This window comes from Phyllostomus discolor, chromosome 11 (genome assembly GCF_004126475.2).
Source record: "Phyllostomus discolor isolate MPI-MPIP mPhyDis1 chromosome 11, mPhyDis1.pri.v3, whole genome shotgun sequence".
Lineage (NCBI taxonomy): Eukaryota > Metazoa > Chordata > Mammalia > Chiroptera > Phyllostomidae > Phyllostomus > Phyllostomus discolor.
The window spans coordinates 81324904-81340263 of NC_040913.2; the positions used below are offsets into that span (position 1 = coordinate 81324904).

General features: G+C 38.7%; 1 protein-coding gene and 1 pseudogene across 1 annotated transcript in view; one reads left to right on the forward strand and one right to left on the reverse strand.

The window, feature by feature from the left end:
* Positions 1-15360, reverse strand: part of SGCZ (sarcoglycan zeta) — a 675263-nt gene that overhangs the window by 347863 nt on the left and 312040 nt on the right. The gene's annotated exons all lie outside the window — the stretch shown is intronic.
* Positions 6503-7574, forward strand: LOC114508957 (annotated as a pseudogene).

Genomic DNA, 15360 nt, shown 5'->3' on the forward strand with positions numbered 1-15360 from the left:
GTAACAATGAAGAGAAACAAACAGGAAACCTTTCTCTCTGAGGGGACTACCCATAAATCCTACCCTGTACTTCCTAGTATATATTATGAATTTGGTAAGATGCATTTCTTGGACACAAGCATACTGCGGGTCTGAGCATCTATGCTGGTCTGATCGTATCATTTATATAATTCAAAAGCCAAATGGTACCTCTATTAGTCAGGATTCTCCAGAAAAACAAACACAATAAGACACATAGATAAGACGAGATTCATTATGGGAATTGGCCCAAGCAATTATGGAGACCGCGATAGGCCGTGATATGCGTCTGCAAGCTGGAGAATCAGGAAAGCGGGTGGGGCAATTCAGTTTGAGGTGAAAGTTCCAAGAACTTAAGATGGTCAGGGAAATCAGAGGAGAGGGGTACTGCTGGTGGACTCTGAAACCTTGAGAATCAGCTGCTTGTATGCCCAAGGGCAGGGAGAGAGAGAAGTCTCGGCTCAAGAGGACACCTTAGCCCTTCCTTTGCCTTTTTGTTTCATTGGGGCCCTCAGCAGACTGGTGATGCCCACCAAAACTGGTGAGGGCAGATCTTCTTTACTGAGTCCAGAAATTCGAATGATAGTCTCTTCCCCAAACACCCTGATAAACTCAGAAATAATGTTTTATCAGCTATCTGGACTTCCTTTAGCTCAGTCAAGTTGATGCATAAATATAATCATCAGAGTATCATATCTAGTCTAGAAATAAGATAAGTAGAGATTTTTGTTTTTTTAATGCTTGTTATCTAAATGCTGATAATATAGGCAATAGATCAATGTATGTGATTAACCTATATTCTTATTGACTTACTAAATTATTTACTTAGGATTTTATAACTTTAAATTCGAAAGTCACACAAACTCATTCATATCACATGAAATCTGGAGACTTGTAGTCACAGATAATTGGAAATAAAATAAAGGAGTGAATTTAGAAGTGATAATGAAAAAGAAAAGTGGTATTAAAGAAAACCAAAATCAAAACTGAAAAACTCAGCCTTCAGGCATTTCTGAGAATGAAAACATATGAAATGTAAAATTCAAACATGACTATGACATTGTGCTTGGTACATTCCTATTTGTTAGGTGTCACAAACTTCATCCCTGTTCACCACACAGTGATGAAAAATGCAGAACAAAGGTAAAATGAGAAGTTTTGGAGTTTATTTTTAAATTTGGGTTGTAATAAATTGGAGCATTTAAAGGATCATCCTTATTTTTCAGATTTATTGCCCATTTTCCCATAGGAGAATCTTAAGATAATTCTTTCTTATAAATTCTGTGTATTCATTTTTTGAACTAACTGAATGCATGCCAGAAGAAAATCAGTCATTTTTTTCAGGCTTTTGTCATATTTAAGTCACAGTTTTAGATTTTGAGTAAGGTAGATCTGAAGTCATGTATAACCCACACCAGTTCCCGAAAGCCTAACTATACAGCTCCACTACTAAGAAGACTTACCCTGAAATTTGGTGTCAAAAATTTTTTAGACCAATGAGGGTGATAAGTAAATATATTTTAGAGGCCAATAGTGACCTGACTTAAAGTCATGTTTAAAAATGACGGAGGAATTGGCCTGGAGAGTTTTCACAACTAGAACATAATTTTATTTTATTTTATTTTATTTTATTTTATTTTATTTTATTTTATTTTATTTTTAACAGTTTTTGAACTCGTTGATTTTTTTAAAGATTTTATTTATTTATTTTCAGAGAGGGAAGAGAGGGAGAAAGAGAGAGAGAGAGAAACATCAATGTGCGGTTGCTGGGGGCCGTGGCCTGCAACCCAAGCATGTGCCCTGACTGGGAATCGAACCTGTGACACTTGGGTTCGCAGACTGCGCTCAATCCACTGAGCTACACCAGCTAGGGCACAACTAGAACATAATTTTAAATGACTATCAAGAAACAGAAGAGCTTAATAGCAAACATAACCAATTAATAGAAAGGACATAGGTAATAAATACTGTTTAAGGCACTAATTGTATTGTTTCACTCACAGTGATATATTCTTTTAAAAGTTTTCAAAATATAGGGCCCTGGCTGGTATAGCTCAGTGGATTGAGCTTGGGCTGGGAACCAAAGTGTCCCAGGTTCGAATCCCAGCCAGGGTACATGCCTGGGTTGCAGGCCATAACCCCCAGCAACCGCACATTGATGTTTCTCTCTCTCTCTCTCTATCTCTCTCCCTTCCCTCTTTAAAAATAAATAAATAAAATCTTTAAAAAAAGTACAATTTAAAAAAAAAGTTTTCAAAATATTTAAAAAAATACATATTCTAAATATACATGATAAATTTAACAAGATAAGCATTACAGATAAAATAAATTAAAATATAAAGTAACAAAACATTTCTTACCATTTATTCATTTTTATTCATTCATTCTTATGTTAGTATTTATTACTTTATTAAGATAATTTTAATTGAAGTGGTTGGAGAATGATCTTTGGGCTATAAAAAATCAAGATGAAGAATATTCTTCATAAACTTTCAATCTTGCTTAATATTTAGGAAATAATGAGATTGATCTTAAAATAATCTAGGCCAGTCTTTTATGAATATATTAAGAAATATGTTGATAATTATATTGAATTTTCTCAAGATTTTAGAAATCAGTAGTAATTGGGGGATTGATAGATTGTTATTGTTTGTTTTAGGTCATTAAAGTGTATTCCATCACTGAACAGGCAATGTGATTTTCATGGGCAGCAAATGCAGATTATGTATCTACATAGCTAAGTTCATTATTAGCTCCCCCCTGTACAACTGTGCCAACAATGCACGGTGGCACAGCCGGTAGGAGAGGAGAGCTATGGAAGCAAGGAGGAAAGAGCAAGGCGGGGCTTTGATGAAGCAACACTGTGGGCTGCAAGGTGAACGCTGTGTAATGGACATTTCCTTCATGCTACTGTTTATTCTACACATCCTGTAATGTGTACATATTAACTCTTTCACTGGAACAATTCATTATTTTATAAACTCTTTTAATTCTAACACCCCACCCTCCAAGTTCTGCATCATTTCTCTTGGTTTGGCTTCTCTTTCGAGTTTGTGATCAAATTCCTCCAGACACGACCGTCACGCTCATGTCAGGGGCGCGCTGCACAGCACTGGGGGCCCCAGTCACCTCACCGCAGTGTGAGTGGGCCTGCAGCTGTCCTGGGAGGCGGGGGACCAGCTGCAGAGCAGTTCTCTCTAATAAAACTAGTCCCACAGCTAACGTGGTTCCCTATTTCTCCTTTGACAACCTGAAATTCGTATCTCCCTGTGCTTATGTTTGAAAGCTTTTACCTAACAGACTCTTCTGAGTTGGCCAAACCATCCCCCATCCATCAATCTCACCTTTTTTTTTAAACTTCAGAGTATAACTGATTGCATAAGCCAAGGCAACTGTTCTGTTCAAATAATCCCACATGTAAGCAGCAGCCTGTTGGTTTACGGCAACCCAGAAGAATGTTATGTGCATATTATTCTGTAGTTTTGATGCAACCTTCAGTAATACCTGCAAAGCAATAGCAGTAGGTTCCAGTGAGCAGCCCTGAACCACCAGCCAATTAGATGGCTTCAGAAGTTTTTGTGTTAACAATTAGGCGATAATAACCCTGTGGTCTTCCGTGCATTACAATGATGTAGAAGGGTTACCTAAATCAATTCTACCCACACTATTAACATGCAAAGCACAGCCTTAAGCTCATTATTTCACAAAATAGAAGTGAAATGATAGGATGTAAATAATTATGTAATTCATTTGAAAAAATATACAGCAGTCTAGCAGATGCTCAGGAGTGTAATGAAAACAACTGCCAATAAATAGAAAGGGAACATTACATTAACCCAGGATTTCATTGATTCTGCATTTTCACTTATTGTCAGAAAATAGCACCTATGCTAGAAATATATAATCAACATAGTTCATCTATAATTTAATGTTACATTTTCTCTGAAATGTTATAACCATATATAGTATATGGTAATATGATTATAAAATATATGGCTATAAACATTTTCTTTACTATTAAGATGAGTTCAGTATGTCTACAGAAATACTGATCAGTATGTTTTAAAAAGCCATCATTTGATTCCACACGAAAGCCCTTGCAGTCCCCATCTCTCCCATTCCCTTCCACAGAAGACATGTCTGTGTTAAGTGCCCTCTTGTGATCACCAATTCAACACCGAACCCCTTCCTGTCGAGCTTCTGTCCTGTTCGTGCTGATCAAGGGTAACAAACATTTCCAAGTTGCAAAATCCAGTAACCCCTGTTGCTTCACCTCCCTGGGCATGCCAGCGATTTTCAACAGACAGCCGTCCCCTCCCTCTCGCTGCATTTCCTCTTTGGGCACCTGGGTTTTCCTTTTTCTTTCACTGGCTACTTTCCCACTCCCTTTTCTTACTTCTCATCTTCTCCCTTACCACTGAAGATGGGGTATCTAAGACCTTGCTTCTACAACTTTTATTCACTAGACTCTCTTTGTAGTTGATCTCCAGATTTGTGGCTTTAAATACCTTTGGCATGCTGATCACTATCGAACATCTATTTTCATTACAGACCTCTCCATCTTGAACCCTTGACTCTAATGTTCATTTGACATCGCTATTGAATCTCTAATAAGCATCACAACACACACAATCCAAGGTAATTAATTATTTTTCTCTATACTCTCACATTCTTATATTTTTCCCCATTTTAGAAAACAATACACCGTTGATTAAGTGAAAACTCTCAGATCTTTTCCTCTCACTCCCAGTGTTTATCAGCAAGTCTGGATGGTATTTCCAAAATGTGCTTGAATCTATTCCTTTTACCTTCACTTCCCCCACCCTTCCCAGGGCGTCATCCTTTCTCACACTGACTGATAAAATGACCTGTGACTTTAACCAAAATGTGGCGCAGACTTGAGGGTGAGCAAATGCTGTTGAAAAAAATGGCATGAATAGACTCATCTGGGTTTCCACAAACCTTTAATTTTTTAAAACTCAATATCTGCAAAGAGCAATAAAGCAAAGCACATAAAACAAGATTTGCCTGGACTAGCAACAAATGCTTCTTTAATGCTGATCATATTAATAGAAGGATACAAAATAAGGGTTTTGGGTCAAAAACACAGTCACCTAAAGACAAACCTAGGATATATATCTATATATATATCATACTATATACTACATATACTTTGTATATACTATATGTATATATTATATATACTACATGTATAGTATAGATCCATAGTATAGTACAGTATATAGTATATTATATAGTATATACTATATGTAGTATATACTAAGTGTAAGTACTTAGTATACTAAGTACTTAGTATAGTATGACTATAACTATACTAAGTACTATATACTAAGTATATATATATAGTATATATTATATACTATATATACTATGTACTATGCATATATATATAGTATCCAAGAGGCCACTTTAATGATAATAAAAATGACCAGTCCCTGGTTTTATTTTTTACTAAAAAAATGTTTTACAGTATTTCAGTGGTTGCCATCAAATTATAACATCATTTTGAGATAGAACAGTGCAAAGAATAAATATAAGATAGTTCTCTTCAGCTTAAACAGCTTTATCATTCTAAAAATATGCTTCTAAGATCTGAAATTGAAAATGAAAATGCAGGTGAAAATCAGTGACTTTGGCGCACAAGGAAGGGTCTCTCACTATCAGGAAACCCTTCCTCACCCCAACGCTGCGGACACTACAACAAACGCCTAACATATGCAAGACCCTCCAGAATGCATTCAGTTCTGCTGAGTAAAAATACAAGCCAAAAAAATGCTTTGATCTCTTAAAGGCTAATATTTAAGAAGGTGTTTACATCTGACATACAAATAAAGAGAAAGCCTATCTTTCAGATCAGTTTTAACAGACCTCCATATAATTTTAGTAATACAAAAGTACTATTTTATTGCTCAAGGTACAAAAGTAATAACAAGAAAATTTCAGGAGTGACTATAAGTGAGTTCATACCATTATGGCACGTTGCATGGATGCCGGCTCCTTTCACAGCAGTTTAAAAGTAAACTGTGAATTTTAGTAAATTTAATGAATTGTGAATTTTAAAAGTTTCAGGTATCTATAATCTAAAGGGAAAAAATTCCAGAATTAACTTTTACTTAAATTGAATTTTATGTGTTATTCTGAAGCAAGGTACTGCTAGAAATATTTGAAGTGATGATACATACCATATTTCTTTTACATTTCTCAAGCACAAATGTATCAGTGTGTATGGTTAACTGATATTATTTTAACCAACTAAAACTTCCAGTGCAGTAAGACTATTACCACACTAAGTATGTACTGCTATCAGGAATGAGATTGATGTTGCAAATTTAGATGCAAAAGGCACACACACACACACACACACATGCACAAATCTGTTTTGAAACCTGTATTCGGTATCAAGCAGAGAGAGAGATTCTAAGTGCCTGAGGTTATTACACATTATATGCACAAACAGCATTAATTCATCTGTATGTCTGGGCCAGCTGCAGTTAGAACGGGAGTGCCCACAGGCTGCATCCTTCCCCGGTTTCCAGCTCAGTGAGCTCCCGTTAATGTCTTGAAATCAGCTAGGCTTTGAATGTTTACACCACAAACACTGGCAGACACTACGAATCAGGACTTTGTGTGCCGTTGTTAAACATTTACCCGCACATCACTGACTATAATACAAAATATTTAGTCATTTTCTGCATAACTTGAAGAATTAAATCTATTTAAAAGCCTTCTTTAGGAAACTCGGGGGCCGCAAAGATGCTGGCTTACCACTCTTCCCTCACGGGGCCCGACACCCAATGCACTGCAAACAGGGCACTGTTGCCTGCCACACGTCAGTTCACAGGACCCGCCCCCAGAGCGACAAAAGATACACACGTTGTGGATGAAGCCATCTATTATGCTAAGGCCAATGTCTTCTTCAAAAACTATGACGTTAAGAATGAAGCTGATAGAACCTTGATATACACAATGCTCCACATTTCGGAGTGTCTAAAGAAACTTCAGAAGTGCAGTTCCAAAAGCCAAGGAGAGTAAGAAATGCACACACTGGGAAGCACTCATTTTCCCACTCTTGGAGAGCCCAGTTTTCCACTTCACGCAATCTATGGCAACCTGCGAACAGACAGGAAGATGAAGTGATGCGGGCCTATGCACACCGGCTGAGACAAGAGACTGGGCTGAGACTTGGACCCTCACAGTTTCTGACCCTCAGAATGATAAACCCAGCAAGTGGTGGGTTTGCTTGGTGAAGGGACAATTCACGAACAAGAGTCTTTCAGGACCCGGACAGTAAGGAGAGCTGGCAGACACAGTTTCCACAGCCGAGGGCTGCTTTTTACAGCTGGATGCACACAGTTCTGCGCCTTTATTTCATCAAGTTTCATGCAGAAGAGAGAAGAGAACGTGCCTTTATTTGAAAAGTTGATTATCAAGAATTTGGGGAGGAGAATGAGTTGTCAAAGGGTGATCTGAAATTTTCTACAGTATTAAGCTGGTGCTTAATAACCACTAATAAAGAAATTTTCTAACAAAAAAAACCTTAAATTTCCTCCACCTGGAAAATTTTTAAGAGGAATGTGAGGAATTTATAGAAATTTTAAGTGGTTGACCTTGGACATAAACATTTCCTAGTGCATCCTTTATAAACTTCTAGATTAGTTTAATTAGAGAATCCCGGAATAGAAAAAACATGCTTTAAAAAGGTTTTAAAAAACTGTCGGGTTTTTCTATACACAGAATACAGAAACAAATTGGAATCTAATGTTAATAGAATAATTTGTTAAGCATAAAATTAGATTTCAATTTTTGTGTGTTGATTAAATTAAGTTCCTTATGCCATTTAGTGTCTTTGTCACATATAAACATGATGAATTCAAGCTTGTAAGAAACTTTATTTCAATAAAATCTTACTTATGCATCTATATGTAACAACTGATGCTAAAACTTTATTTAAATAAAGACGTTGTGCTGCTTAAACAAGTTCGAAAAGCATCTTTCTAATCCAGCTGCCTTGGTTAGAGTTTAGACATAAAACCTAAAAAACTGGACACCAGAGACACGAAATCTTTCACCTACAAAAATACAGTCAGAGCGAGACAGTGTCTTTATTTCCCCTGCAGCACACTCAAGCTTCACACTTCATATTTCTTACAGTAGGCAGCCAAACAAAAGAAATTTTTGCTTGAAGAAATCTTTTTTTGAAATAAATTGCTTGGAGACAGGTCAGGAAAAAGCAAGTGAAATCACCCATTGCCTCTTCTTCCCCAAAAGCACAGATCCTGACTGTTAGAGGCACTGCCCATGATCGAAAAGAAGTAATTACAGATTTGAGAAATGACATGGAGCTATTCACCTGAGTCATTTTCCAAGCTACTATCTTAATTCTCTTTCATAGGAAATAGCACCTTGGGAAAATGAATGTTTTTAGCAGAGCCACAAAGATAGCGGTGCCTGTCTTTCACTCGTATATAAGCTTTGAGTTTTAAAGTAATTATAACTCCTTTTTACTTTCATTCATCAAATTACTCTCGTACGGCACTTTCAAAACTTTTTCATCTCATGGCATACATAAGCTAATTGCTAAATTCTGTGGCACACCAGAAAACATATTATATTTTTGGAGGATCTGACAAAAATAGGTATAATTTCGATTCATTCATATGAAAGAGCTATTGTTGGGATGGCTATTGTCCTTTAAAAAAAAAATTGACAATCTAAGGGAAAGGAGGTCAGTGCCCCTGACTAAAATGTCAGGTATTGCATGTATTAAAAAAAAATAAAAGACCAGAGGGGAGAGGGGAGGGAATTCCAGGGGAAAGGGGAAGGGTTACAGGAACAAGTATAAAGGACACATGGACACAAACTAGGGGGGTGGAAATGGGAGGGAGGTGGGGAGGGCTGGGGGAGTGGGCTGGGATGGGAGTAAAAGACAGAAAACTGTACTTGAATAATGAAAATACAAATATCTATATAAAATAAAAGAAATTCTTGTGGCACGCCGGTTGAAAATCACTGCTTGAGGAGAGAGCAGTAGCAGAGGCTCTGGTCAGTTCTCCCGTCGATCTCCTGACATTCTCTTACTGTTTCTATTCTGCTTCATTCCCAAAGCACTGGAGGTGGACACGCGCTCTTCAGGCTGTGCGCTCCAGGGCTGCAGGTTTCATTTTCTGAGCGGTAGCCGTCATCTGCACCGTATGGTGGTAACATGTGCTTCAAGAGAAGGTGGCAACGGGAATAAAAAGGGCCCACGCTTATAGAAGAGGTCAGTACCTATGCGTTTTCTTACACCCAACTGAAACAGTATGTTTTGAAAGAAATTTAAAACATTTTGGATGTGAAAAATTACTTTACGTTTACAATTTATTTTTTTGGCACACTGATTCACATTTAAGTCTTAACCTGTGTTTGGAGAAGATGGGTCTGTTCTGGTCAAAGTAACAGGAATAGAAATCATTGTTAATGCATCTCAACTTCAAATGTCTGTTTATTGTTGCATAAATCCTGCAGTTGTTTCAGGCCTTTGGATATTTTTATTATTGTGTTCTTGTTTGTCAGCAACGTAAGAGGAAAGTTTGGAGTATGACTCAGTGAAATGACTCAGGAAAACATCTCATGTGAGTGGGCAAACTGCTTAAGGGCTTGGTTCATTTGAATTCTTCCCACAATTCATGACCAAATATCTTGTTTTGATAATGGCATATCCTAAATTTCCAAACATTATAGAACATATACAGCACAAAACTATGTCAGTGAGCTGATATACCATATGATTCATGTGGGCATAATGAACAAATAACTAAGAGGATTCTGAAGACAATTAGATGGTATAAATGACTATTCCACATTCATTCTTCCATTTATCTTCTAAGAGATTTAACTTAATGCCATTTTTATAGTTATTCCTGACAGTCTCACCTACTTTATATACGAGCTTTCACAATTATCAGGCATGCCTATCGCACTTTGAAAAGAGCACTGCGTTTTGCAAACCCTCTGACCCTAGCACTCAGTAATCTGCTTTTGAGAATATTCCCAAATGTTCGTAAGTAATATGTCAGGCCTGCATGATAGTATAACACAAGAGGGGACTCTGGATGGACATGAAAGTCTCAGTACATCTGAAGAGACCCTAAAATATATTGGGCTTATTAAAATATTAAATATTCTTAAAATCACAAAATACAAAATGTCTGAGGTATGTTGTTGGCTGTGGAAAGCCAGTGCATGGCAAGTATTAGGAGAGAGCCATAACCAGCTCTCTGACATCTCCAAGAGTTCCAACATGGCAAAGGTTTGATTTTGATGCACAGAAGCACCCTGAGATACTGAGAATTCATCAGTCATCTGGAAGTTTTCCCATCGAATGCACATGGCATTCACGTCATTGAAATTTCCTTGGTTGCTTATATAATCTCTATTTTAAGAGTGAGGAAACGAATCCTCAATCTTTCTTCACCTCTTCTCTGATGAGAGCGAAGAGAGAAAATGCAGGCAAATGAATATGGAAGGCAGAGTGGGTAGGTTAACCCTGAACTGTTAGGGTGTACATCCAGAAATTTGTAGTTGCATTATGCTTCTCTGCTTAATTGGGGGAAATACAGATTAATTTACTTTCATTACAATGGAGTTAAGTAAGACTGAATGAAAGGGAAAGTCGAGCATCATAATATAAAGCTTTGGGTTGAGAAAGTCCTGCTGGGAAATTTCAGCCCCATGATACACTGAGATGAGCCAAATTCCCTCAGTTCTGTGGGTGACCATGACCTCAGCTGAGAGCTGAAGAAAACTTGAATGAAAACTCACAGATACGGGAAAGGAGGATGGGAGAACAAGGTAGCGGCTGTGGAGCCCTCAGTTCAACACCCGGTTCTAGATGTCTTCCATGAGGAGCATGTTAAATAACTTGAGACGGTATTAAGGATTCAAGACAGAAAAAGACTTTCACTCTGAAACTTATGCAACAGAGAGAACTAAGAAAGAAATGACCAGTGTTAACATCTCATATCTCAGAACCAAGAAGCCATACTGTGCTTTCTTTTTCAAAGTCTTTCTGACCCAGGCTGCCCTCTATCTCTGGAAATGGTGGGCCAGGAGGGAGGGGAATGGGTGAGGCTCAAGCTCAAGAATGAGGGGCCATGCTGAGTTTCTCCTAAGAAACAGGGAGAAGAGAGAAGAGGAAAACACACAGCTTCAGAGAATTATGTCCCCATCAGCAGAGCTGGAGGCGGGAGAAACAGATGGGACTGTTCTGTCTTTCGTAAGTGAACCAGACCCTCCCGGGTCCTCTCGGAGGACACTAAAGTGCTTCAGAATTGAAGGCAGTGACTCGATCTCTGCTGAAGTCTCATGCAGTCAGAGGTAAATGACCTGATGCTCATCCTGTCACCTGGCCCTACTATGCACAGGATTCTTGCATGAATCCGAAGAACAGAGAGCTCAGGCTGGGATTGCCTTGCATGCCGCTCAGCAGGTGGGAGTGATACACCGTATACATTTTTTGGTTTACCCTTTTGTCCGCTCACATTCATAGCCACCATGCATGGGTGCTGGGCGTTCTGGAGGCAACGGGAAGACACTGTCCCTGAGAATGAAGCATGGAGGAGTTTCCAAAATACAGAAGCCCCGAAAAGAGAGGTCTGATACCTATTATCAAAACACAGCTAAGCCCACCCTGCTGCCCAGGCTGAGCCTATCATTCTGTCAGTACCACAGTCCCCATGTCCTTGAAGAGGTCAGTTAAGGTTTCATTTCCTTAATATCTGAGCAGGGTATTATTACTTTGGAAACATCATTCTTCTACCAAACCCTAGTAAATCTACACAGACAGCAATTCGTAAGTATAATACATTAGGGAGAGTTATCATTTTATTATATAAATATAATTGCTCTTTTATCCTAATTAATGTTTATTGGTTTTGTAATAGGTCGTTGCAAAAAAAATGTACTATTCTTGACTTGGTTACTTACTCATTCTCCTGTTTTCTAGTTTCTGATGAGTTTGATGAAGCTGAGGTTCTCATATGTGGTAACTGGCTTTATTAACTGGGGAAAGTTGTCCCCACATGACCTCCTGTCAAGAGCCAGTTCTGTTTATGCTTCAGTTACTCAGCGTACTTTGGAAAGAGACTGTTCAATATCTTTGCAGGCTGCTCAAACTTTTCTGCAGAATCATTCACTCATTCAGTAGATTATATCTAAGCCTTCTTCTTTCAGACAATTTTTTTTACATTTTAGAAGCAACTAAAAGACAAATTGAAAAGCAAAAATCCGTTTTGTAACCTGTCATTAGTCAAAAATGCTAAAAATAAAATTTGCCCGTTCATTATACATTTGCCAATTCTTTGGGCAACTTATATGATATTTTTCCCACATATGGTTCATACCTGCCTACCTGAACAAAAAGCTAGGCCTAGATGTATTCAGAGATGGGGGTGGACTGATAACAAGCCCTTTAAAGAGAATACCCCTCTGGCAGTGTACCTGACAGGAATAAATCACAACGGATTCTTCAGACACTGTCGCAGCCATCGCATTGAAATGTCACAGTAGCACCAGACGCCAGGAAGGCATTCTTTAGGTATTACTGCCTGGACAACAATCGCTGCCGGCCGGCTCCGCAGCAGAAGTATGGACATTTGACACGTCCTCCTACGCAAGCTATTATATCAGTGGCAGGGCAGACAAACGATCTCATTCAGCGTGAGGCTTCCGGCCAGAATGGGGAGGCAGGAAGGTGAAAAAATCCCTTAGGGTTGAGGGCAATCTAAAATATCGTATGGGAACGTGTGACATTAAGAAAGAACACTGGTATTACGTGTGAAAGTTTACAGGGGATTCTGCAGACTTCACGCTGAGTAGTTGCATGTGTACGATGTCACTACCAAAGGCAAAAAACATCGATTTGACCTATTTGCCTTTGGTCCTCCTTTCCCAGCAGTACCGTTGAATAAAAATATAATATGAGCTATATATATAATTTTAAATTGGTTGGAAGTCAGATTATTTTTGAAAAATGAAAAGAATAGAGTGAAAAATTTAATAATATATTTCATTTACCACCGTAGCTAAAACATTCAATCACTTAAATGTGTAGTCAGATTTTAAAGTTATTGAGATATTTTACGTTTTTCCATATTAAGTCCAAAATCCAGTGCATATTTTACCCTTCAGACCGTCTTCAATTCAGTCCGGCCGCTTTCCATGCGCTCAGTGTCCTCACCCCACTCGTGGCTGTGAGACCGCATGGCACGCCTCCCACTACCTGCTCATATCCCTCCGCAACTCGCATTCCTGTGCACCTGTGAAGCTGGGGAGCACCTCCTCCAAAAGTTAAGTACTTCGAAAAATTACCGAAAAGTGTGTGTTATGATATACACGGCACCTCAGACTCTACTAATTAATCGGAAAGTTCAATGTTACAATAACTGGTTTAGGTTTTTCTTCTTCATGGTGGCATGTGGCTAATACTGAAACTCCATTTTTTGTATATCGGTATAATTGAATATGTCAATGATATACCATGAAAACATGCAACTGAATAGCTTTGGTTAAGTAAAATTTTCCAAGACATTAATATCTCAGTCATACTCAGTTACTCTACTTCAGTTAGGCCATGAGGTAAATAAAAGAAAAACCGTGGGAAAACTACACAAAAGTTTAGTAACACTGAATTCACCAGTAGAGGAAGTCTACCCATAACAGAATTGTAGGTTTCATATAACCTCCCATACCTATTTTTTTATTGACTCATTTAATTAGCAAAGTATATTAAGTAAAAAGTAAATGCATCTACTAATAGGACAAAGAGGAAAGTTTGTATCTCTCCATGTCAACATTTACTAATTTCAGCCCTAACACCAATATACAGCTATCACAATTACTTGTTTTTAATATGACTATGTCTAAACTCGCTATTTACAGCAGGGAGGCACTTAGAAACTAAAGTCTGATGACACCACTATGTCCCAAATCCACATTAAAGACTGTGTTCACTCCAGGACCTGTGGCGCCAGCCCTTCCCCCCTTCATGATGCCCAGGTTCCTGCTCCCCATCCTAATGGTCGCACCAACACTTCATTACACTTTGCACACTCAGTCCTACCACTCTCACTCTCAGCACAAGCTCCATCATCCTCCTGCTTTAGAGACTGCCTGATACTGCATTCGCTGCTCCCCAGTCCTTACTCTGTGTTCATTGATTCATTCTTCTCGCCCACTGAGTTCTCCGCATTCCCTAGTGATCTCTAAAAAATGTCGCTCCTGGGTTAACAGTGATCTGCCTTCTTAGGTTCTGTAATCATCCTGGGAGACCTCAACATTACTGTGGATGACTCACCTGGCACCTGAAAGATCCTCAGATAGTAACTTTTCTTAAGTTCAAGAACCTTCATGTCTACTTACCCATACTAAAAGCCAAATGATATGTCATTACTTACTTGAAACTGTTCTATCTACTAAATCTTAACATCCAGGGTCTTATTCTCAATACAGTCTTCTATTTCTCACATGGCCTAGTAGTCTAACACAGACCATTTGCATTTTAAAGGCCTCATTTGCTTACCTACTTACCCTGTTGAGACTAACACCGTGTATAACTTGCACCCTATTTCCACACACACCCTACTTGTATAGTAAGACCTAAATTTAATATTACATTCCCTACTCCTCGCTTTTCAGATTTCCTTTAATAAATATTCCTGCTGTTTAGGGCATGGTTGATAATTAGTATGTTTGATCATCTCTTAATGTTTTGAACCTGCATAGCCCTGGATCTCCTTATCCCCCAATATCTTCTACCCCAGGGGTCCCTGACCTCCAGGCCACAAACCCATACCCATCTGGGCTTGTTAGGAAGTGGGCCACACAGTAAAAGGTGAGCTTGAATGTAATGTGCTTGAATCATCCTGAAACTGTCCCCCCTACCCAAGGCCCGTGGAACAATGGTCTTCCACAAAACCAGCCCCTGATGTCAAGGAGCTTGGGAACAGCTGTTCTACATGAAGCTTTTCAACTTACAGCAGTGTCCCAAGAGCTCCACCTTGCCACTGTTTTCCTCACTCCAAGGATTATCCTTGAGCAGTATCTTCCTACCCGGACTTTTTAAAAAAATATTTTATTTATTTATTCTTAGAGAGAGGGGAAGGGAGGGAGAAAGAGAGGGAAAGAAACATCAATGTGTGGTTGCCTCTCACATGTCCCCAGCTGGGGACCTGGCCTGCAACCTAGGCATGTGCCCTGACTGGGAATCGAACTGGCAATCCTTTGGTTCACAGGCTGGCACTCAGTCCACTGAGCCACACCAGCCAGGGCCCTACCCTGAATTTT